The 26807-nt window shown below is 37.8% G+C and overlaps 1 pseudogene; it reads right to left on the bottom strand.

Moving 5' to 3' along the window:
- Positions 1 to 26807, bottom strand: LOC127623246 (suppressor of tumorigenicity 14 protein homolog; annotated as a pseudogene).

Genomic DNA, 26807 nt, shown 5'->3' with positions numbered 1-26807 from the left:
TAAACTTTTCAGGAGGCTTCAGGTACAACTGTTGACAGAATGTAGCAACTTCTGTTTCAGAATGGCAAGAATGAGTAAAATTACACAGATTTTGCACAAAGTTGACCAGATAAACCTTTTATTTAATTGTGATATTTTGCTGAATTTTTAAATCATGGTATGAAACAATGTCTTCACTGCTAGATTTACTATGAAAGTGTTCAATGTAGTACCTGGATCAAATCAAATGCACCCAAGATTGCACATATTATGAGCCACACAAGAGACAGAGATCCTTTTAAGTGTTTCTATGATATGTGATTGTTGAGAGTCACTGCACATTACAGCATGTACATTTTGCAACTTACTGATTGTCACTTTCAGGAATGTGATGTCAACAAAAGTCAGAAAAGGCTTAAAGATGTTCACATTTAAGTGTGTATAACCCAGAAACACACTCCCTGACCCAAAGAAACTGAATCAACCAACCCACACAAAAACAAATCACTCACTTTTAAAAACAAAACAATATACAACAAAACCTTTAAAAAGGGAAAATAAGACATTTATTTACACATCTTAAGACAACTTAAAACCCTCAAACCACTTCTCAGTTATTGGACAAATGCAAAACACAAATCATAAAAAGTCGATCTGTTTGTCCTTTATCCAGACATCGCTAACAAATGCACCATGCTGTAATGCTGCAAAGTTATACTGGGTTATTCTGGTGTGTCACTAAAATATCTGTGACCCAAGACAAAAAAAAAAAAGTCCATAAAATTTCTCAAGAGTCCAACATAATAAGTTATACACCGGTCTTCTCTTTGATCCAACTGCGTAATTTCGGGACGGTTGTGTAGATGCCTGGCTTGTTTTTGCGGGCACAACCATCACCCCAGCTCACCACTCCCGCCAGGAAAGTGCGCTCATTGGTACTGAAGCACAGAGGACCGCCCGAGTCACCCTGAGAGAAGAAAGAGCAGGTGACAGTTAATTGGACACTGGTAAATATCAGCAAATACAGTGCATTGCTAACTGAAAACATTTGATTTTGCAGCATTCACACCATTAGGTTTGAGCATGTTATAATATCAGCAGTCACCTCAAGAGCACTTCTATTTAATAACTCATTTAAATAAATAAATAATGATTAATAATGTTGATAATGACTACAGATAGTATATAAATCAAAATAAAACAATATATGCTTAGAAAGGCGACAACCTATCCTGTGTGCTTCTATATAGACAGTTGGCAATGAGGCCCACCTGCTCATGGTGGAAAACAAAACCTGGTGACCATAGTTATGGTCTATGAGGGAAAACATGGAGAAATATCGAATTGATGTTTTAAAAAAAAAAAAACATTTAAAAGCTGTTGTGTAGTTTTTACACTTCAAAGCAAGCCAAAAACCTGCAAGTGCATTTTTATTGTGTGCCAAACGAGAAAACTGCAGAAGCTGCGAACAACTCATTGAGACTGGAACATCTAAGAATCTTTATGTCTGCAGCAAACATTTTAGTACAGGTAAAAGCAGGGGTTAAATTGGGATTTTGGAGGTTGGGGAACCCTAAAATCAGAAGTAATTCTATGCCTGCATCTCTGCTGAAGTACGTGTGTGTGCTTCTTTTCCAGCAAATGATCGATTATAAAAAGGTATATGAAACACACCTGACAAGCATCCACTCCTCCTGACAGAACACCGGCACACGTCATGCGAGACGTTATCTGACCATTCATTAGTTTATCACACACTGTGCTGTTGATGATGCGAACCTGTGCTTTCTGCAGCACAGTTGCTCCAGAGCCTCCAGAACACAAACACACAAAACAATTACATATGTACCATTAGACTTAAATGTGGATTATTTACTTATAATCTTAAGAAGTGCTTTTGCAAAAATATGAGCTTCAAATTTCTACTTTTAAACCCTCTGGTCCACTTGCCCTATATACTTTTACTGTGAATTGTTTTCTGTGATCCTCGACAGCATACCACAGGTGCTGTTGATAATGCTTAAAGGAATAGTTCACCACAACTCCAAATTCTCTCATTTTATAATTCTTAAGGTCCAAAAAAGCCTAAAGGCAACATAAAGCAAAAGACTCCAGTGGTTAAATCAATGGGCCCTATTTTAACAGTGCTCACACTACATGAAGCACTAGCACAAAGTACATCACTATGCCACAAGTCATACACACACAGTCAGTGGGCATGACCATGAAGTTTTGGTATTTTTGTGAAAACATGCGCTAAGTGTAGGAGCAAGAGGGTTTGGCGAAATGGGATCATGGGCTGGGTCAAATGCAATTTAATTCTGAGGTACTTCTCCGGTTATTGCACCACCTGCATCCTATTATATAGCCCATTCCCTCAAGAACTAGCGATATAAACAAAGACAGCATAAGAAGCCGGTAGTGTAAATGAACTGTATGCAATGAATTAGGAGAACAGAAAATAAAGACTTAATGCATTCTTTTGAGTATTATCTGCATCATTGTTGAATTTCAGGCATATTTCTATGACAGTGACACTCCTTTGATACGCATGGAAAATGTGATCCTCGCACGAATTTGGATGTACGTTCTGTTAAATTATAGAGAATGTAAGTATTATAATTAATTTATCAACTGACACAAAAATCATGGCTAGTATTAACAGTGAATGTATCGGCACGCACTTGACTTCTATTGGTTTATCTGGATTTCAAAAAAATATTTATTAGAATAAAGAACATATATATATATATATATATATATATATATATATATTATAGAATACTATTTATAAATAATGAATTTATAATACAGAAATGTTGACCTTCTGAAAAGTATGTTAATTTATGCACTCAATACTTGGTCTGGCCTTCTTTTACACGAATGATAATATTTACACTAAATAATAGGTGTGGGTGAGAAACAGATCAATATTTAAGTCCTTTTTTATTTATTTTTTTAACTATAAATTCACCTCCCTGCCCAGTAGGTGACAATATACACAAAGAAAATGTATTGCTCTTCTCTCTTAGGAGAGAAGAGCGCTTAGGAGGGCTCTGTAAAAGTGGAGATTTCTAGTAAAAAAAATATTGATTTGTTTCTCACCCACACCTATCATATCACCTCTGACGACCTGGATTTATTCACTGGAGTCCTGTGAATTACTTTTAAGTTGCCTTAATGTACCTCTTGAGCTTCAAAGTTTTAGACCTGGTTGACTTGCATTGTGTGGACCTATAGAGTTGAAATATTCTTCTAAAACGTTGTGTGCAGCAGGATAGCAGGAGGTAAATTATGAGAATTTAACTATCCATTTAATTAGTAATTAATCCAGAATATTTCTTAAAAAACAAAAAGCTGTTGAGTAGGTAAATATGCATGTTAAATAGCAGATCTTTCACTGACCCCCTTCTCTTGTGGCGCCCCAGCCAGTGATAGTGACAGACGTGCCAGCAACGAGGACGTCATTGGCAGAAGGCAGACAAATGGGGCGAATGGTCTCACTGAAGGCCACGGATGAGTCAAGCTCCATCAGGGCGATGTCATAGTCATAGGTGAAGGTGTTGTAGGACGGGTGAGGAATCACTTGTTTTATGTTTCTCTTCGTTGCAGTCTGTTTCACTTTCTGTGAGTGGAGACCCAGGTATGCCTCCCATGTGCCTGGCTGAGAATACCTGAAAATTCATCACATACATAGAGCTCAACATTTATTCCTTCACTCTTATAAACTTATAAAATGAGTTCCTCAAAGGATGATTTTCAACATGAATATCCGCACTGTTAACCCAATGCCATTCCATACACACATTTACATGGGTTATCTTGTTCTATGAACATTGTTTATTCTGTACCCTGGGTTAGTATTGAATCCTGGATAGTCAGATTTTGAGATTTCATCTTGTACATTTCTAAGCCTTTTTATTCTTTAAATGTTTGTGATAATATAACTGTTTTTCCATCTAAGGAAATGCTGCCATGTAAATGCCCTCTGGTTGTTTTAGGTCATTTCCTGCATGTCCTGTGACCAAATGTCATGCCGTCATGTTGCAACCTCAATTATTCAGCCCTGTTTACAGTTTTTACAATGACCTGATTTGATTTAAGAGTGATTAACAAAAACACAATTATGATCTGTTTATCAAACAAAGTTTTGTAGGAAGTTTAATCAAGCTTGAAATCATGACTGTTCCTAGAGTGCACAATGGCAAGATGTGCAGTGAAAAAATGTACTATGTTTTGTGAACTATTTCTTTAAATGTAGGGTTAAAAGTGGCATTGACATCGGATTACAAAAACACCAACCCTGGATTAAGTGCATTGTGAACGTCTCTAAAGGAATGCTGGGTAAACAATCTAGATCAGTGATTCCCAACCGGGGGTACGCAGAATTAATTTATAAATAATTTCATAAAGAACATATACATCATGTATCTTTTGTAAAACTATTCATGACATTTGACAGTTCTACAGTTGATTTATCCATTAATTTATGCTTAAGGTCCCTACTGAAACACCTAACAAAATAACAAGATAAAGTGATGGAGATATTTATTTGCATTTGTGGAGTTCACATCCAGAGAGTTTTTTATTATTATTTATGAAATTGTCCATTAATATAGGGGCACATAACACATAAATTAGTGACAAAACTTTGAGTCTTAAAAAATACTGTCCGTTACAATGTGTTCACAAAAAGAAAAGTATATAGAGAGATTAAATAATAAATACTAGCTTTACATTTTGTTTTTCATTCAAAATGTGTATATTTGCTAATATCCATGGAGAAGATGGAAACACTGCTGGGAACAGGCCAACACTCTTCCTCATAAAGAAAGAACAAAGTTACTGGATTTTTGCCTATGTGTTAGAAAATTGCCAATAATAACATGGTAAAAGTTGGCATCAGCTATTCATACTGTGCAAAATGACCCTTTCGTACATCGGGGATTTTACAATATTAATGATAACTTTAAATAATATGTGTCGGCAATTTAAGACTAATAACAATTTGACAAGTTGAAATAGGCGATATGTAAAGAACAAGGATCATTTGAGACTTGTCAATTTGCCAACAGATTCTTCAGCAAATATTCCAGCACTTTGAGAACAAAGTTCCCCAAAGACAAATTGGAGGAATTTTGGGAATTTACCCTCTACAGTGCACAATCTAGTTAAAAGATTCAAGGAATCTGGTCAATTCTCAGTGTAAATAGTAAGATGAAAACCACTTCTGAATGGACCAGAAATCTCTGATCACTCAGAGATCATAAAAACGACATTCACCTGTAATGGACATCATGAACATCGGTTTGGGATTACTTTATTAACATCGGGGGGGGAATTTGGGTTCAGACCACGTAATGGATTTCACAATGTAAAAGCACCCTTACTGATGGCACGGTAGTGTGAGAAACACTGATCTAGATTCTAAAATAAAAGTTCTAGATTAGAGGAAATCTATTGATTGTTTTACTTAATTTTCCAAATGAATTGGCATTATTGCCCATCTTAAACCCATGGATAATGGTCACTTCAGCTTTACAGAGAAAAACTGCACCTGGTTTTGACGTCGTCTTGTACACGGTGGGCAGCAGTCACAAGCCAGCGATCGTTGATGATTGATCCGCCACAGACATGTGCTGTGTTTTTAATGTGGAGGCTGACCTGCCATGGGAACTCTCCCACCGCTGCGTCCTGCCCGCCCACAATACGAGACTTCTTGTAAACTATTTTGCCACAATCTAGTGTAGAAAGAGACAGATAATGAAAATGGACAGGCAGAATGCTGTTACACCACGCAGGGTATGTGCTGAAGAATATTGTGATATGGCATTGGTGAACGATACGCACTGCAGTTGGCCTCATCAGATCCATCGCCGCAGTCATCTTGCCCATCACACATAGGGTTCATTTTGGTGATACATTTGCCATTACCGCACTCAAATGTTGAGACTGTGCAGCTCATATCTGATCAAGAGGGGGATAGAAGGTAGGCCAAGCAATGAGAACGAGATCAGAGAATGAAACTAATTGATATTTTCAATGTAATTTAAAGGTTTATATTTATTTGATATTGTAGTTAAATAAATATTAGTCAAATAAATATAATTTAACATTTATTTTTCTGTACATGTTAGTCATTTCTTTAGCATAAAATTACATTTGATAGACTCATTGACGTTTTAAATGGTGCTTCATTTGTTTCAAACCCTCTGACTTTGTTGCTTCGTGGAACACAAAAGGAGATTTTAGGGACTGACAGCCTCAGTCACCATTCACGTTCATCTTTTTATCCATACAATGAAAGTGAATGGTGACTTAGACTAACATTCTGCTTAACATCTACTTTTGTATCCTTCGGAAGGAAGTAATACAGGTTTAGAGCAACTTAAGGGTGTCAACCAACGCAATTTCGGGAGTGACTTCTGACTTTCGTACATAGAGTGAATGATAATTTAGGGGATTCACTGCAGAATTTAAATGCAGTTGTCACTCCCGAAACTTGGCACGGTGTGCATGGCCATAATGCATCAGCCATTTCTGAAATGTGTGTGTGAGGTCACCTCTTGAACAGCCTTCCTCATCTGAGCCATACTTACAGTCCTGACGTCCATCACACCTCAGCTTCTCTGACACACACTGATCGTTTTTACACTTAAATTCGCCAGTCTTACATCCTGCCAGAAAGGAGGCCATATTAAATCAGGTGAAGATGTGTGTCTGTGAGGTGGAAAGTAAAGAGAGATAGAAGCTGTGTCCTAAACCAAAGGCCCAATTGGTCGGCAGACAGGCACCTCAGAATAAAACTGGATTCAGTCCGACATTCAAGGCACATTTAATGATCTAGAATATTTACATCGGCATTTACAAATCAAAGCCAGATGAAGGTATATTAGTAGACATGGTCCTCAATTTTTATGGCCATGCAATTTATCACTTTTAAAACTAGCAATGATTTGTATATCAGTAGATATATTTTTTTATTATAACTATTATTATTATTATTATTATTATTAATAATAATAATAATAGGGGGCATGGGTAGCTCAGCGAGTATTGACGCTGACTACCACCCCTAGAGTCATGAGTTTGAATCCAGGGTGTGCTGAGTGACTCAAGCCACGTCTCCTAAGCAACCAAATTGGCCCGGTTGCTAGGGTGGGCAGAGTCACATAGGGTAACCTCCTCGTGGTCGCTTTAATGTGTGGTTCTCGCACTCGGTGCGGCAACTGAGATTCGTCCTCCACCACCCGGAAGTCACTACTCCACCATGAGAACTTAGAGCGTATTGGGAATTGGGCATTTCAAATTGGGAAGAAAATGGGAGAAAAAATTTTAATAAAAAATAATAAAATGTTTATTTGTAAAGCGCCTTTCCAAAGCTCAAGATCACTGTACAGAAATTAAACAAAACGTAAAGCATAAAAAATAAATGTATCAAAAACTTCATGGCCATGCCCACTGACTTTGTGCATATGACATATCGCATATGACCTATTGCATAGCACAGCACTTAAGGCATTGCACTCTTTATATAGGGCCCTAGATGTTATGCAAACATTGAATTCGGACATGGCCTGAAGCTTTCCTACCTCTGTATACTCCCTGCCAAGGCAGCACTTTTCAGGTTTCAGACACAGCCGACGAGAGAGGCAAACAGGTCTTACCACAATTAAGTTCATCTGCAAAATCGTTACAGTCGCTTATGCCATCGCACTGCCAGAACAGAGGCTTACAGAAGCCATTTCCACATTGGATCATATTGGAGCTGCAACCTGAAATCAGAACCCTATCCACGTTCTATCACACAGCGCATGACTGAGATCACATTTTTTTTAACAGAGCAAATTTGTGAGTACTTACTGCAGTTTTTCTCATCGCTGCTGTCTCCGCAATCGTTCCAGCCGTCACAGCGCATAGCTGGGCTAACACAGCGTTTGTTGCCACACTGGAACTGTTCTGGGCAGGCTGAGAGATTCAGAAAAGGAATTCACTTCCTAAAGTTTACATTGACACAACTCAGGCAAGGGGGTAGCCAGGAAATTACTTTTGGGTGGGCCTCAATAAAATTAACCCAAAAAAGAAACTTTATTTTTGACCAGATTCTCCTTAACAACAGAGAAGCAGCTCATTCAAACAGGTCTTTCACACTTTCAGAAATCAGAATTCATGCATTTTTTTTAACTATTTTGTAAATATACATTTGAAAACAAATAACAATCTCTAATATTCTGGGTGGGCCTGGGTCTAATTTGGGTGGGCCCAGAACTACCCCGGACCACCTTTGGCTACGCCACTGTACTCAGGGCTCCAGACTGTGACCAAAATATCACAAATGCAAAACAAATTAAAAATTGTGACAATAATTTAAAATCTATTTGTGTTATTTTTATTTATGTTCATTTGTGTATTATGCGGTTTAGTCAGATTTCATCTGGTGGGGAGTTGTTAGTTAATTACTGTACACCTTTAGATTCATAGATGACTAAATAAGTGAATGGTTACTTAAATCAAGCCATTCTGTATTTTTGCAACAAAAACAAGTAATGTGGTTAAGTCATATCTATTGTGAATAACACGTGGAGATAAAATGCAATATGCAACTACATATGAAATAAATTGCTTTGTTTTTCAGACACTGTGCTAGTCAACCATGTTCATGTCTTAACTTACGGTCAGTGGGCTCAAAGGCCTCGTAAGTGGCACTAAAACCTCGATCTACACGTGAAGCATCAGAGTAGAACACAACAGTCATCTTGTTGCTGTTGCTGGTAACCATGGGAATAGTTGACTTCTGCCCACAAAATCTGTTGCAAAGAAACAAACATATTCTTAAATGAATTCTCAATATAAATGGCTTCAAGTGCAGGCTAGCTGCTACAGTTATGGGCTGGTGCCTAAAAGGCGCACACCTGACGACTGGACGACAAGATTTAAAAACAGTTTGAAATCTGTCATAGTGTCTGCGACTAGTCTGAGTTTACTGAATCTCACAAGTACACCAAAAGTTGGTCGGTTATGCATTTGTTTTGCTCCATATAAACAGTACTAAGTGGATCGTTGCATAACATTCCTTTCTGGCATCCTTGAGCGCATCAAGCAAAAGTTACAATGTTTACGGGCTTTACACAGTCATGACATGAGTTAAAAGATTGAATATAACTTTGCACTGTAGTAAACAATTTTATCAGTTTTATGTTAACATGGATAATGTATTGTGTATATAGTTTGTATTTTAATTAGGGCTGTCAATCGATTAAATCAAATATAGATTTTAATCAAATTAATAACATGAAATGAATTGCAATTAATCAGTATTTATTGCGAAAGACCCCCCTAATGAAAATAATTATGAATACAATATATAATAAATATTATAATTCAGACAATTCAAATACAACAAAAAGTTAAAGAATTTAGACAACACAAATTGTCTTTAAATGTCAAAACATTGTTTATTGTTGGTCTCTGTACTTTTGCGTCAGACAGACACTTTTGGAGCATTTCACTTTGGTTGCATCACATCTCAATAGTTTTCAGTGCTGTGTTTTTAGGATGATGTGTCAAGTTAAACGTAGTTTGAAAAAAGTGTCTCGAAATCCCATCTTGGTCCATCTGTCTTTGAGCACAATGTATGGAGACAGAAATATGACAAAACAATTTGAATTAGAATTGTGTAAATTTGAATTATAAGTGTGATTTTGCCAAATGTTATATTACATTGTATTTTAAATATGTTTGAATTAGAATTTTTTAAACTCCAATCCTGGACATTTCATATTTAACCAAATGTAAAAAATGTTTTTTTTTTTAAATGGCACAATTTTATAAATATGTATTTTCAAACAGCAAATATTTGGTTCTGAATCCTTACACTGTAAATATCCCGTTTTAAAAAATACAGCTTCAAGTTTTCAAGATGAAGAAGAAAATCAGAACACCAAATTCAATATTCTAAAATTCAAACCGCAGAAATTCAGATCTACAGAAAGTGGGTCAGAGGTCCAGCTTCTGTGTTTCACAGGGAAGAGTAGAGGTCTCAGGAAAAGTCAAATGGAGCATTTTGGCCAATTACAGGTCGAGGTGCAATAATTCTCTGGCGCGAGCGTGATTCAAAAGGGTCGCCATTCTGACCATGAAGTGGTTCTTAAACTTTTAGGATTTATATTTTTATGGTTAGCACGTTAGCACATTCTCAGCACATGAGACATTTGTCTAAGCGATCTCTGGTATTTGTTTTTGTAAAAATTATATTTAGTATGAAAGTATGTGTAAGAGTAAGCATCACATATAACTCAATAATGAATGTAATTCTGCTTCATTCTGTGATCAGAATCCACATCAGATCCAAGTCGGATGTTATTTCAAACAATTGTTGGTGTTTGTAAGTGTGTTTTGAGCTCAAGACGCAGGAATAATCATTCAGATGTGTGTGATTTAGCAGGCGTGATTACATTATAAGTTAATTATAAGCTTATTTATTATTAGGCTAATTTACACACCGAACTCCGTTACAAACGCAGTATGACGGTCATTCTCACACGTGCACGTCCCTATTGACGTTTAGTCATTATGCCATTTATTTTTAGTTTGACAGTCAGAATCATTTTAAACTGAACATTTAACGTGTTCTTGTCATAAATCTTCAAAGCTGCAAAATAAGTAGACTAGGTTCGATTTTGGGTAATATTGATTATTGTTAATAATAACAAAGTAAAAATGTATAAGCCTTTTTACCGTTTCATAACTGTATTGTGTGTATGTGTGTGTGTAAATTGACATATATGTAATACATTATGCACTACAATGTTTGAGCTATCAAGTGTCAGCTTTGTATTCTTTGTTGAAGGATTGGTTTTGTAATGTAAAAATATCCTATTCCCCTACTTGATTTTTGATTATTTTACTTACTTTTTGTAATTTATTGTTTGGTATGTTGTGGAGAATATGATGTGTAAATTGAATTGTAGTCTTTGTTTGTAAATCTTTCAGGTATGACTGCCTTTCTGTTGATGTTCATACAAGAATAATAATTTAAAAAAACTTCAGGAAAAGGGTATAGTTTTTTGGAAAACATTTTAGTTTACAATCAAAAGAGCAAAGCGCACCCCACGACAGCCAAAATAAAAGTGTTTGAGCGAGCAAAAGCAGCAGATGAGATTAGATAGAGCGGGAGACTTTGGGGAATTGTCTTGCGCGTGCTGTCAGGCATATCCTCGCGTGAGAGATCTTGTATTGCGCGGGCAGATGTCATGCGCGCGTGGAATCTTCCCGTTTCCTCTTGTGCCAAGTGTCAATAATGCCCGTGAGGATTTAAAACGTGCACGCGAGTTATTCCTTTTAACTTGCGCAGCTTTACTCTATCGCACATGCGAGCATCAATAACGCACGCGGATTAATGGCGTTGAAATGCCTTCATAATGATGAACAAATTATGAAACAGTAAAAAAGCTTATACATTTTTACATTGTTATTATTAACAATAATCAACATTACCCAAAATCAAACCTTTTTATGCTGCTTGTTTAAATTTATTTTCCAGCTTTCTAGGTATAGTGGTATTGAATGGAAAAAATATGTAATGAAAGTGATTGGTGATTGACACCTGTCTACACCAGGCATGTCTGTTGATGCAATGAAATAGCTTTAGGCAGTCTACACTGGATGATTCGACAAACGTTGTAAACCATTTATTTGTGTAGAAGCACCAGCCTGTGCAGTGCAAAACAGAGCAGGACACCCATTTACTGTTGGTGCGGTGAGCCACAAACAACACTTCAAGTGTCGAAAGCATCATTGATTATAATTGGTTCTATTGCTTTTAGACCCAACACACACGTCTGATGTAGACAGGGTGTAAGGCAGTCAGCCTCTAACATTCTGCCTTACATCTCTGTCCTACATCTTTCGTGTTCCACAAAAGAAAGGCATACAAGTTTGGAACGTCATAAGGGGGAGTATATGATTACAGAATTCTTACTTTTGGGTGAACTATACCTATAAAAGTGTACTCTAAGCTTTTAGCTGGCTCTTAATCATCTTGTCAGTCCCAGTAGTACTTGTGGTTTTGGACTCTATACTGACACCCATCATCCTGGATAATGGAAGTTTGTTTACTAAATGCTGCTGTTTCACACTGAAAATGTTTATCTTCTTTTTTGTTACTTTTAGTCTGGGTTTTTATCCGAGTCATACTACACACATCCCTATAAATGGATATTCTTGGACATTATCCAAACAAAATACTGTGCGTTTCTGCACACTGGACTGTGGACCTGCGACTCCCAAGCTCTCTGCCATCTGAACACTGCTGTGTGCTGGCACTTGCCGTTTGATGTTGCACCGTTTATCCGTGATCAGTGATGTGAGAGCTGCAGGTTTGTTTCATCACTACAGCAGGTACCTCTTGTTTGTACATTTTATCTTTTTACTTGCACTCAGCCTGCTCATACTGTTTGGTGGTCCATACTGTCAATACCATCATCACTCTGGACTGTACTGTTGACACGGGCTCTGTTGTAGTCTGTAGTAAGAAATTTGTGTTTGTTGTTTGGTTTACTTGTACGTTTGAGCACTGGCTGAAAGTGCTAAATAAAGTAAATGTGTTGTAATATTGACCAAATTATTACCACTAAAAATGACAATTGCATGACACAACTGCACGACCCACTCCATGTAAAATTAAACAGCTTTTATTGGTTACTGATATGACTTAAGTCATCATATTATGTGCATGTACATAATTTTCAACAAATTTCTAAAAAGTGCTATTCATATCTTTATATGCAAACCTTTTTTAATAAGCAAAACTTATTAAGTGCACCTTTAACTTGTTTTGAATTATGAAACATTCCTTTAGTTTATTAACAGCACATTCTGTGAGTTCAAGTCAGCGTAAAACTCAAAATTGCTGACCTCTTTCCAGTCACCTCCACATAATCTCCTGGGCAAAGACTGTTTTCCTCTGTAGACACCAAGAACTTGGGGAATTTCAGCTTGATATATTTTCCAGCAGGAACCTTTAAACAAAAGTTAAGAGATGGACGAGTTCTTATATAACAATTGAAACTGTAATCTAACTGGTTCAAGGGGAAATGGAGAATTTCTGTTCCTCACCTCAATGTCCCACTGGCATGTAGTGTTGGGAGAGTAATAACTGGGAAAGTGTGGTGATGTAAAAGTACCAGAGGATCCAGTCAATTTACCACCACATTGGAGTTCTGTAGAAGAGTAGAACCAGTGATAGAACAACAGAATACAGTATCTCACAAAAGTGAGTACACCCCTCACATTTTTGTAAATATTTGATTATATCTTTTCATGTGACAACACTGAAGAACTGACACTTTGCTACAATGTTAAGTAGTGAGTTTACAGCTTGTATAACAGTGTAAATCTGCTGTCCCCTCAAAATAACTCAACACACAGCCATTAATGTCTAAACTGCTGGCAACAAAAGTGAGTACACCCCTAAGTGAAAATGTCCAAATTGGGCCCAATTAGCCATTTTCCCTCTCCGGTGTCATGTGACTCGTTAGTGTTACAAGGTCTCAGGTGTGAATGGGGAGCAGGTGTGTTAAATTTGTTGTTGTCGCTCTCACACTCCCTCAAACTGGTCACTGGAAGTTCAACATGGCACCTCATAGCAAAGAACTCTCTGAAGATCTGAAAAAAAGAATTGTTGCTCTACATAAAGATGGCCTAGGCTATAAGAAGATTGCCAAGACCCTGACACTGAGCTGCAGCACGGTGGCCAAGACCATACAGCGGTTTAATAGGACAGGTTCCACTCAGAACAGGCCTCGCCATGGTCAACCAAAGAAGTTGAGTGCACATGCTCAGCGTCATATCCAGAGGTTGTCTTAGGGAAATAGACGTATGCGTGCTGCCAGCATTGCTGCAGAGGTTGAAGGGGTGGGGGGGTCAGCCAGTCATGGCTCAGACCATACGCCACACACTGCATCAAATTGGTCATCCCAGAAGGAAGCCTCTTCTAAAGATGATGCACAAGAAAGCCCGCAAACAGTTTGCTGAAGACAAGCAGACTAAGGACATGGATTACTGGAACCATGACCTGTGGTCTGATGAGACCAAGATAAACTTACTTGGTTCAGATGGTGTCAAAGGTGTGTGGCGGAAACAAGGTGAGGAGTACAAAGACGAGTGTGTCTTGCCTACAGTCAAGCATGGTGGTGGGAGTGTCATGGTCTGGGGCTGCATAAGTGCTGCTGGCACTGGGGAGCTACAGTTCATTGAGGGAACCATGAATTCAAACATGTACTGTGACATACTGAAGCAGAGCATGATCCCCTCCCTTCAAGAACTGGGCCGCAGGGCAGTATTCCAGCATGATAATGACCCAAAACACACCTCCAAGATGACCACTACCGTGCTAAAGAAGCTGAGGGTGAAGGTGATGGACTGGCCAAGCATGTCTCCAGACCTAAACCTTATTGAGCATCTGTGGGGCATCCTCAAATTGAAGGTGGAGGAGCACAAGGTCTCTAACATCCACCAGCTCCGTGATGTCATCATGGAGGAGTAGAAGAGGACTCCAGATGCAACCTGTGAAGCTCTGGTGAACTCCATGCCCAAGAGGGTTAAAGCAGTGCTGGAAAATAATGGTGGCCACACAAAATATTGACACTTTGGGCCCAATTTGGACATTTTCACTTAGGGGTGTACTCACTTTTGTTGCCAGCGGTTTAGACATTAATGGCTGTGTGTTGAATTATTTTGAGGGGACAGCAAATTTACACTGTTATACAAGCTGTACACTCACTAGTACTTAACATTGTAGCAAAGTGTCATTTCTTCAGTGTTGTCACATGAAAAGAAATAAATCAAATATTTACAAAAATGTGAGGGGTGTACTCACTTTTGTGAGATACTGTATATACAGTACAATATAACAGTAAAGCATATTTTACAACTGCACCTAGAGAAGTATATTTTGAATCTGTCAATAAGGAATCATCTTTACCATTGCTATCTTGCTTAATCTGGGTGACACGGGCTCTAAAGCCAGGATAATTCCCAACCTCATTGCTTATAAAGGTGACCAGTATAACATTTCGAGATGGGATCGCTGGGAGAATAGTAGCCACATTTCCTGTTTGAGATGGAGTAAGAATTATTTTTTTTTATTTCACTACTTTATATTTCAACTTAAGGAACAGCAATGCTGCACTACAAAGCCAAAACACAGCAACTCTGCCAAAACTTAAACTGAGATTATTTTATTTGATTGGGCTGTCAAATGTGGATTATAAAATAATCTCACTCGGTTTTCTCTGAATCTAAACATATCTGAGCCAAACACATCAGTCACAATATTTGAGTTAGAACTCAATCTTGAATAAATGTGTTGTTACTGCATGTGACATTAGGGAAGAATATGTGTGTTGGCATAAAAAGACACTAGATGGCGCTAAATTTACAAAGGAGAGACAAAAGTCTCCATAAGTATTTAACAAGTGACAGATGCCTTGGTTCGAACTGGGGCTAAGATTAACCGTGCCACCAATGGGCAGACAAGATACTTAAAGGAATTGTTCAAACAAAAATGAAAATGTTGTCCTAATTTAATAATTAAATAACTTGCACTATTTAACGCTAAAAACAACTCAAGTTTGATTGTTTTCTTGAACACTCCTCGTCCACCGTTGGTCGCTCAAACAGATAGTCCACTCCCAAAATTACAACATTAGTCGAGCCAATATTGCTATGTGGGGTAGTCAGGATGCTCAAACAAACAAAGCAATGTTTTGATAGTGACACAGAGATGCAGTCTATACACTTTTCTGGGAAGATATAAAGTCATATGGATTTGGAACATGAATGGCTAAATAATGACAGAAGTAAATTTTTGGGTGAACTATCACTAACACTAAACTGTGTTCTCTTACTCTGCCATGAGGTGTTTATCAATGGCGACCAGCGAGTCATACACTCTCACTGAGTCACTGGAACAGTTTTGCTCCAGGTTGAATGTGTCAAAAGCCAGCTTGAGAACGTAGCCTGGGTCACCCCGCAGCTGCCACTGTACCAAAGCATTAGGAGGATGCGGCGAATCAGGGAAACCAGGTGATTTAATGATCTCATCCGCATAATTACTGGTGTGCTGGGCATAATTCTCAAATTCTGGGCATGCAGAAAACAAATACAAACAGCTTAGAACACATTTATTACTGGATATATGTATACGAATGAGAACAGACAATACTTGTGAGAATAGAGACCAATTGACTACTCACTTCTAGCTTCTGCCAACATACGTGTGTCCAGAGCTGTGAAATGAAAGATTGACAGATATAATAAATCTGTCAGGCTAAAGATGTCCATCTGTGCTTCAGTATCATGGGCATTAATGGGATAGTTACAATTTTGTTTTATTCTGACATAATTTACTCTCACCCTGATGGATTTCCAAACCCATACAATTTACTTTCTTTGGTGGAACACAAAAGGAGTTGTTAGGCACAATGACAGCTTCAGTCACCATTCACTTTCATTGTATGGAAGATAAATGCAATCAAAGGGAATGGTGACTGAGACTTAAATACAGCCTAAGATCTCATTTTGTGCTTTTTAGAAGGAAGAAAGTCATATAGGTTTAGAATAATAGACAGAAAACTATTCATTTTTGAGTGAACTACCACACACAGTAACAAATAGCCAAGAGGTCCATTACTGGGTGAATCTCAAAACCTGTCAAGACCATGGCCAGGTCATATTTATTCCAAAGGCAAAAGAAAGAACTAAGAAATTACATTTACAATTGAAGTCAGAAGTTTACATACACTTAGGTAGAAGTCATTAAAACAAATTTTTTAACCACTCCACAGATTTCATATTAGCAAACTATAGTTTTGGCAATCTACTTTGTGCTTGACACAAGTCACTTTTCCAACAATTGTTTACAGAGAGTTTGTTTCACTTTTAATTGAATATATTACAATTCCAGTGGGTCAGAATGTTAACTGTGCCTTAAAGCAGCTTGGAATATTCCAGAAAATTATTTCAAGCCTTGAGACAATTAGCTTCTGATAGGGGGGTGTACTGAACTGGGGGGATTACCTGTGGATGTATTATAAGACCTTCAAAACTCAATGCCTCTTTTCTTGACATCATGGGAAAAATCAAGAAAATAAAAAAATCAAGACCTCAGAAAAAAACTTGTGGGACCTCCACAAGACTGGTTCATACTTGGGAGCAATATCCAAACACGGTCCTAAAGATACCACGTTCATCTATACAAACAATAGTAAGCAAGTACAAACACTATGGGACCAATCATACTCAGGAAGGTGACGCATTATGTCTCCAAGAGATGAATGTATTTTTGTGTGAAAAGTGCAAATAAATTTCAGAACAGCAGCAAAGAACCTTGTGAAGATGCTGGAGGAAACGGGTAGACGAGTATCTATATCAACATAACCTGAAAGGCAGCTCAGCAAGGTAGAAGCCAATTCTCCAAAATCACCATAAAAAAGCCAGACTACAAACTACAACTTTTTGGCCATAATGATCATCGTTATGCTTGGAGGAAAAAGTGTGAGGCTTGCAAGCCGAAGAACACCATCCCAACCGTGAAGCATGGGGGTGGCAGCATCATATTGTGGGGGTGATTTTGCTGCAGGCTCTTCACAAAATAGATGGCATCATGAGGAAGGAAAATAGATATATTTAAGCAACATCTCAAGACATCAGCCATGAAGTTAAAGCTCGGTCGCAAATGGGTCTTCCAAATGGACAATTACCCCAAGCATACCTCTAAAGTTGTGGAAAAATGGCTTAAGGACAACAAAGTCAAAGTATTGGAGTGGCCATCACAAAGCTCTGACCTCAATCAGAACTGAAAAAGCATGTGTGAGCAAGGAGGCCTACACACCTGGCTCAGTTACACCAGTTCTGTCAGGATGAATGGGCCAAAACTAAAGCAACATTGTGAGAAGCTTGTGGAAGGCTACAGAAAATGTTTGACCTAAATTAAAAAAATGTAAACAAACAAGTTGAACAAATTGTATGTAAACTTCTGATTCACTGGGAATGTGATGAAAGAAATAAAAGCTGAAATAAATGATTCTCTCTTCTAATATTCTGACATTTCACATTCATAAAATAAAGTAGTGATCCTAACTGACCTAAGACAGGCAATTTTTTCTATGATTAAATGTCAGGAATTGTGAAAAACTGAGTTTAAATGTATTTGGCAAATGTGTATGTAAACTTCAGGCTTCAACTGTAGCTTTAAGAAAATGAAGCCACATCAGAATGTCCTTAGAAGATGTTTTGCATTGTCACATTACTTTAATGACAATTAAGCATATTATCCTCCAAAAGTCTCATTATTAGACTGTCAAAAAAACACTGACATGAAAAATAAATAAATATAAAAAAACTCTATTGAAATAAAAACATTCCATTACAGTAATTTTTACAGTATAAAAACTTAAAATGAAACTTAAAATGAGAATACAAAAAATCTATTATTATATTAGCATATTAACAAAAAGGATTCATTTTCTTTGTGCAAAAAATTACTTATTTTAGGATTGCGGGGTGAAATGTGACCTAGACATCTTTGTGTGTGATTCACCAATCTATCCAAAGTGTGTAATGGATGCATAGGTTTATATCACACCCGAAGAGATGAAGCTGTCGAAGACCAGGGAACCTGGTTCTTCCAAAAAACGCCATTGTTTATTGGTGCTGTACATGTCATTCAAGCTGTTCACACCCTGATCCACTGCTGCTTCCTGCCCCACCGGAACATTAAACTCTGACTCATAGTAAGCTATTACACTGCCCTCACTGCACAGAGAGAGATAGAGAGAGAATTTCTTAAAACAAACAGCACAAACAAGCAACACTCAAGAGTTTTAATTTTAAGGAATTAAGCCTATTTACACCTTTTGTTGTCTTAAAATTTCAATGTGAGAAAGACTTCAAAATCAATACAATGCATTTCTTTGAACCTATTCACACTGAAAATTCGAATCTGCTGAAAAATTGTTTTATGTTTTAAAGGTACTAAGTAATTTCAGCTGTTTTACTAACTTCTACCATAAAAATAAAAAAACAAATGCTCTATCTCCAAAAACATTTCAACCAATTCAATGTCATCAAATGTGCAAAACTGACAAAGAGCGTTTCTGATGAAAAAAAAAAACAAAAAAAACATTGGGCCACTCGTGTTCGCGTAGTGACTTGCCTCAATCCTGGTGGTGGAGGACAAATCCCAGCTGCCTCCGCGTCTGAGACCGTCAACCTGTGCATCTTATCATGTGGCTTGTTGAGCGCGTTGCCAAGGAGAAATAGAGCAAGTGGAGGCTTGCCATCCACACTCAACTCACCACGTGCCTTACCGAGAATGAACCACATTATAGCGATCACGAGGTTACCCTGTACTGCCCTCCCTAGCAACCGGGCAAATTTGGTTGCTTAAGAGACATGGCTGGAGTCACTCAGCATGCCCTGGGATTTGAACTAGTGAACTCCAGGGGTGGTAGCCAACGTCTTTACCACTGAGCTACCCAGGCCCCATACAATGCTCTAATGAGGAATAAGGATTGTTGTTATTCACAAAATATGCCGATGTATATGTTTCTGTATACTTACAATGCTCTTTTCTTGCCCTCACTTCAATTTAGAACAACAGATTATATAATACAAATAAATTATGTTTTGAAGTAAAGCTAAAAATAAGCATATTGTCAATGATGAAAGATTTAGATCAAATAAATCACATGGGGATTTGCAGTATTACACCTCTAGAGGCTGCTGTTATACTATACATCCAAGCTCTTCTAACTAGCAAAGAGCAACATGTACAAATAGTAATAAACATTAAAAAAAACGATCAGCACCAATTTTTCAGTGAAATCAATATAAGACCACTAATGGATAGTTGTGAATAGGCTTGTTTGTGTTGTGTTTGGCCAAATGAAATAGTACCTGAAGGCAAGAACCTTGGAACCGACATAATATTTCACCAGTTGTGAAGACTCAGAGTACATTGATTTCAACTGAAAAAGAAAGTATTCAAAATCAACACCTATGAACAAACTAAGCAGTTTGATTCTTGCCAACAAAATGTATATACCGATCAGCCACAACATTAAAATCACAAGCCTAATATTGTGCAGGTCCCCCTCGTGCCGCCAAAACAGCACCAACCCACATCTCAAAATAGCATTCTGAGATGATATTCTTCTCACCACAATTGTACAGAGTGGTTATCTGAGTTACTGTAGACTTTGAGAAATCTACAGTAACTCAGAGAATGGCCAGACTGGTCAGTTCAAACCAGTCTGGCCATTCTCTGTTGACCTCTCTCATCAACAAGGCGTTTCAATCCACAGAACTGCCCCTCACTGAATGTATTTTGTGTTTGGCACCATTTAGAGTAAATTCTAGAGACTGTTGTGTGTAAAAATCCCAGGAGATCAGCAGTTACAGAAATACTCAAACAGCCCATCTGGCACCAACAATCATACCATGGTCCAAATCACTGAGATCAAATTTTTTCCATATTCTGATGGTTGATGTGAACATTAACTGAAGCTCCTGACCTGTATTTGCATTATTTTATACACTGTACTGCTGCCACACCATTGGCTGATTAGATAATCACATGGATGATTGTTGGTGCCAGACGGGATGGTTTGAGTATTTCTGTAACTGTTGATGTCCTGGGATTTTCACACACAACAGTCTCTAGAATTTACTCCAAATGATGCTAAAAACAAAATACATCCAGTGAGGGGCACTTCTGTGGACAGAAAAGGTCAACAGAGAATGGACAGACTGGTTTGAACTGAAAGTCTACGGTAACTCAGATAACCACTCTGTACAATTGTGGTGAGAGGAATATCATCTCAGAATGCTATTCTGAGATGCAGGTTGGCGCTGTTTTGGCGGCACATGGGGGATCTGCACAATATTAGGCCGGTGATTTTAATGTTGTGGCTGATCAGTGTACGACTTCCATTCTCACCTGAGACATCACTTGATTTGCCAATTTTTTAAACTCTTCACTCTCTGGATTTTCATATGCATCCACAAAAGCTTGATTGGTTATTCTAAGGGAGCCGGTGTAAATCTTCCGTAAACTTAAATCCTTTCGGACTGCAGATCGCACATCGGGAATGAACAAGATATGATCAAACAAACACATGATCAAAATAATCATGACTGATGACCTAGTAACGGAGCATCAGGTTACACTGAACATCTGTGCTATGCTATAATGTCTGTAACTGGATGAATGAAGTGAGGTGCTCACTTACACTGAAAATGCCAGACCACGACGCCAATGATCAAAGCCAAAATGGCTACCAAGATCACCAGGGCAACAATTATCCCAACCTTACCAGGACCCCTTTTCTTCTCCAGCTTTTTATTGTTTGACGCTGGCAAGAATGTGACAGCTTGGTCCCAGTGCTTGTCCTGAAAAAGTGACAAATGCAAACATTTTAGCGAGCAGAGCAAAATAAGCAAAGTTTTATACTTAAGTCCAATTCCCTCTGTATATAAAATAAAACATTCTATGGGCAAAGACAGTTTGAAGACAAAAATAAATACAAATAATGACTGTATCTGCACATTTTCTCAATTGAAATCTGGCTTAGAACAGTAACTATGGAGTCCAATTTCAGAGTTTTTTTTTGTTGAATAATAAGCACAGATTCAATGGCATTATATAAGAGTTGCATCAAAACACTTTGCCTGTTGCTCAAACTGCTCTGCGTCACTTTTATGACAACATGAAACTGCATTTGCAAATAATTTTAAGTAATGTGAAATATAGTTCTGAGTGAAACAGAAAAAAATTTTGGGCAGGACTTAATTAACCAATTCTCATGACAAGTGGTTATAATTAGAACGCGATGGTGAAATCGAAAGACATCAAAAATTGTAACACCCCTGGTGTCGCAAGTTCAAATCCAGGGTGTACTGAGTGACTCCAGCCAGGCCTCCTAAGCAACCAAATTGGCCTGGTTGCTAGAGAGGGTAGAGTCACATGGGGTAACCTCCTCGTAATCACGATTAGAGGTTCTTGCTCTCAATGGGGCGTGTGGTAATTTGTATGTGGATTGCAGAGAGTAGCATGAGCCTCCACATGCTGAGTCTCAGAGGTGTCATGCACAACGAGCCATGTGATAAGATGCCAGGATTGAGGTGAGTAACCGCACCACCACGAGGACCTACTAAGTAGTGGGAATTGGGCATTCCAAATTGGGAGAAAATGGCATATTTATTTATTTTTTAAATACATTTATAAATTAAAAATTGAGATGGCTCATACAAAAACGTAAGATTTGTACTCCCATAGAGAAAAATGAATCAACCAATGAATAATGTTGTCACAATCTTTCCTAGGTTTAACCCCTAACTAAACCCTAAACCCAACCATGAAAATACTTTTGTGTACCACAGAATAAAAAAATGTTGGGGTTTGGAACAAGACAAATGTTAATGAAGCACATCATAAAGCGTACAGGTTTTTGAAAAACATTCATTTGTTTTGCATAAATAAATATGGAATAAGTAACCAAATTTGTTTATAGACATTTACTTTCTTAAAATAAAGTGTTGTTTAGGAGGTGAGCGAACATTTGATGCCTCTATTGTATCAATTTGAATTTATTTTTGTTGATTGGTTGGTCTGTATGAGAATAAAGTTGTACTTTTTTGTACAAGCCTAGATTTACGATCTTACAATTTCGCCACTTTGTACAAATCTTGTTTAATTATCATGAGACTGTGTGGATTTAATCTCTCAGGAATTGACTGGAATGTGAAAAGTGTCTGTTCCATACCAGCAGGGTTTAAAATGAACACCCGCCAACCCACCAAATGTGGGTAAAAATCCAAACTTCGATGGGTGACATTTTCTGGGTTTTTCCTGCATTGAAAATTCAGTGGATATTGTACAACTTGGGCTGCTCCTGAAGCAAATGTAATTGTATTCATCTAACATTCAGCATTTATAAGGCACTAATTATGCCTCTCATAACTTACACACGCATCTGTGCGGGGGCGAATTAAGGGTGTTTTCAGGTAAACCACAGCAGTGCACATCAGAGTGTTCGATAGATAAGATTGGCAGAGCTCTCTGACTGCGCAGAGCAAAACTTGCCTGATTCAGTTTCAGTCAGGCTTCACTCTATATTGCGATAATGCGGAGTGGCTAGTGACCTTGGAACAATCCTAGCCACAGTGGCCGGTGAGCTAAAAAGTTCATGTGGGATTACTATCCCCTGAAACGTCACCCACCTGCCTCTTTTTTTCAAATGCTGCATACTGCTGCAAATGCCATTATTTTAATGTTAACTGACATTAAAATAGTGTGTTTCTGGCAGGCAGCATTATTTACAACATTAGTTGACAACCATGACAAAACAGCTACTTGGCAACTGGTTAATATTAATGAAATATCACAAATTGATCAAAGACAATTGAGGAAAGATTTCAAAACATTTTTGGAATAACCTGCACTGATGAATCATGTACAATAAGACCAGATAGTGTATTAAAATGTATACAAGTTAAGTTTTGATTTCATATTGACTTTAAATGAGACAATGAATACACAATCTGAGAGATAAGGGTAGTATGAGGCAAAAGAAGGCATGTTAATTAACATCATCAAAGCAGTTACAAGGAAACAAATCACAGCCTATAACATCTCTTTCCTTGCAACAAACGCAAACCAATCAATCAACGACTACCTGTGGTCAAACATCAAAAGCACAGTCAGTTGCATGCAATGGTTTTTCATTATCATACTTCAATTAATATTAAAAGCCCTTAATTTTTTTTGCATAAGCATTCATTTGAAACAAAAACAAAAAAGGACTCTGGAACTGAATAAGTACTTGCCCTTAGCAAAGTACTTGCTCAATATAAAATACTGACCCACAGTTGCTTCATTTACAACCTCCGAATTGTTTCCCAGTTATCTAAAACTGCAGTCGCATGACAGCGTTCCTGACCTGTATTGTGTTTAGTTTGTATCAAAAAATGTGCCATGACAAAATGTTCATGAGACTACACAAAAACAGCTACAGCAAAACCAAAATGTATTGGAACCAATGCATTCCTTGTTGCTGACACCAAAGCATAGACTATACATTTCCAAACTTTTAACATTTTAAGATTTGCGCTAGATATGTGGTTGGTTGATATTTGAGACCAGTGGTGTAACACCGGTCAGTTTCAGTTAATTGCAAATAATATATTTTCTAATGTCTAAAATATGAATGTGATTTTATCTAATGGTAACACATCTATAGTGCTGATTAATGGTGGTGCACTTTTTAAAATGAGACCAGAATTAGTTTTTTTGTTCTTCTCTTTAGAGTGAATTTGTTTGCAACTCAAGACATGGTCAAGTTCTGCAGGGAAGAATAAGGGGCATATCCCCATCTTAAAATAAACCTGTAGTAATAAACAGAGTAATTTTCTCTGTCAAGGTTTTAATTGTAGGTATGCTGTTTCTTTGTAAAACTAACTGCCATAAGCATGTCGTAACAGGTCTGTGGAATGCACACACACACACACACACACACACACACACACACACACACACACACACACACACACACAACACAAACACACACACAGCTGACGATCATTGTCTCATTGACTAACCTTGTCCCTGTCTCTGTAAATCCTAGAAAACTCCACAAGGAGTTCAGGACACAACAATAAGTATGAACAGATGGCCCGGTGCCAAAGCAATTGCGTTTCGGGACACGGGGCCAGTTGCCAGAACTGTCAATTGCCCTATCAGGCTTTGGTATCTTTACATCCTACATTTGTAGGTCATTTGCATGTGCTTTTATGTATTACCAATTTCAAAGTTTCCTTTTCTTTAATGCAAATGCTACTGATTTAATCTCCACATGATTGGCTGACTATATAATCACATGAATATGTAGGTGTACAGGTGTACCTAATAATGTGGCCGGTGAGTGTAGTGTACTTGTTATAGTCTTGGGAACATCAGTAAGAATGTGTCAAAAATGATAAACTAATCATCTTTTACAATCCATATATAAGTAAATGTTGGCAGGGCAAGAGTCCTGGATTCTACTGATTAAAATGTATTCATGAAGGCAGCAAAATATTAGTTGTTCCTCTGTGCTCTGAAACTGCCCTAAACATAACCCAACATTTCACCAGCAGTGACCATTTCCAATCTAACCCTGACAACTGCAGCTACCCATGATTACCAGAGGCATAATTTACTGTTGTGGACTGTAAGCAGCACTTCATTTGAGGGCTTGTAAATGACAGCTGACACCCTATCATTAGGGCATATCATGAAGAACAGCTAACCCAGTCACTACAACAGCTTAAAAGCAATATTGAATATCAATAAGAGTAAAATCCCTTCCACATGCAAACCAAAGGCAACGGAAAGAAAATGAGAACAAATGTCGGTCATCTGTTTTGTTCTAGTGATCGACCGATGTGGGGTTTTCAATGCAAACACCAACAGAGAAGTAGAGGTAGATGACATGGTGCCAGTAGTTGCTTTGTAGAACTATCGGTTATTGGCAAAAATCTATGCCGATAGTTGCTGATAGTTTTTTTTAAATTCCTCCGTGTTACTCTATGGCCACTGCTGGCCCTAAATCTGACTGCTTGCTAAGTTCTGACTTCCCGCTACCTGATTAGCCTTCATCCCTAAAGCCCAAAGAAATATTTTAAATCACTGACAATATTCAAAAAACTATTGAATGCTTCATCGGTTATCAGCTCAAATTCAAAGCTCAATATGTGGTTCTGCTATGTGTCAGACATATTCTTAATCAGCTTCCTGCCTTGCATGCTTTCTGAGCAGATCAGGATTCTCAAACCCTATAAATGTACCAGAACATTAACAGTACTAACATGTCTTCGGTAAAGCACTTTCTTAACATTGTTTTGAAAGGTGCTATATAAATAAAGCTTAACTGACTATGACTTTTCTAGAAATAAATCACAATTTGACCCTAGGATGGACATTTGCCTGATGGACATAGTCCACAATCTCAACTTCACTGTGCTGAGACTGTTCTTTTACATGTTTAGATCTTCCACCTGTTTACATCTGGGTTTGATTTCTTGAAGAACAAAAAGTAGGTAGCCTACATTCAACAGGAGACAAAAATGGGAGACATGGCATGGTGACAGCTTTTGGGAGCAGAAGTATGGGATTTCAGGTCTTCATTACATGTATAATGGCTGTGGGAGGTTGTAAAATAGCAAGATAACATCACAAATTAATATGTCAAAGGCAGTATCAATCTTACCGAAGAATTCATTCCTCCATCTAGAAGGTCCATGTCTGGGATCCCACCAGCAGTTTCGATACAGCACACTTTTCACTTCTGCTGACAAAATAAAGTGAGTAGTTGTCAAATGTGAGCAAACACAGCCTTGCTAGTCCCAAATAAAGTCAGGCATGTGTTGAAAACTATAATAGGCGATACGCCCGAAACAATCTCACGCGGCAACCAAATAAAACGTAGTAAAAACTACAGCGTATAAATAAAAACTAGCCAATGAACGGTCGAACCAACTCAAACGAGCCAGTTTCTGAAAAGAAAGGGGGATTAAATTAGACACACTTTATCTTCCACAGAGAGTAGATATTGTGTCGTCTACCTATTCCGGAGAAAATCGAGTTACAATGGGAGTGACTTACTCCACAGGTGAGCTCTGAAATAACTTTGGAAACCTCAAAATAAGATGAATCTATCCATTAGTCTTCCAAAGCAACTATGCGGTAAACTTTAAGTGTGGATAAACGTATAGATTCGGTATCGATG

This window comes from Xyrauchen texanus, chromosome 29 (assembly GCF_025860055.1).
Source record: "Xyrauchen texanus isolate HMW12.3.18 chromosome 29, RBS_HiC_50CHRs, whole genome shotgun sequence".
In the NCBI taxonomy this organism is placed as follows: Eukaryota; Metazoa; Chordata; class Actinopteri; order Cypriniformes; family Catostomidae; genus Xyrauchen; species Xyrauchen texanus.
The sequence above is the reverse complement of the archived record's forward strand: the minus strand, read 5'-3'. Positions and strand labels throughout refer to the sequence as shown.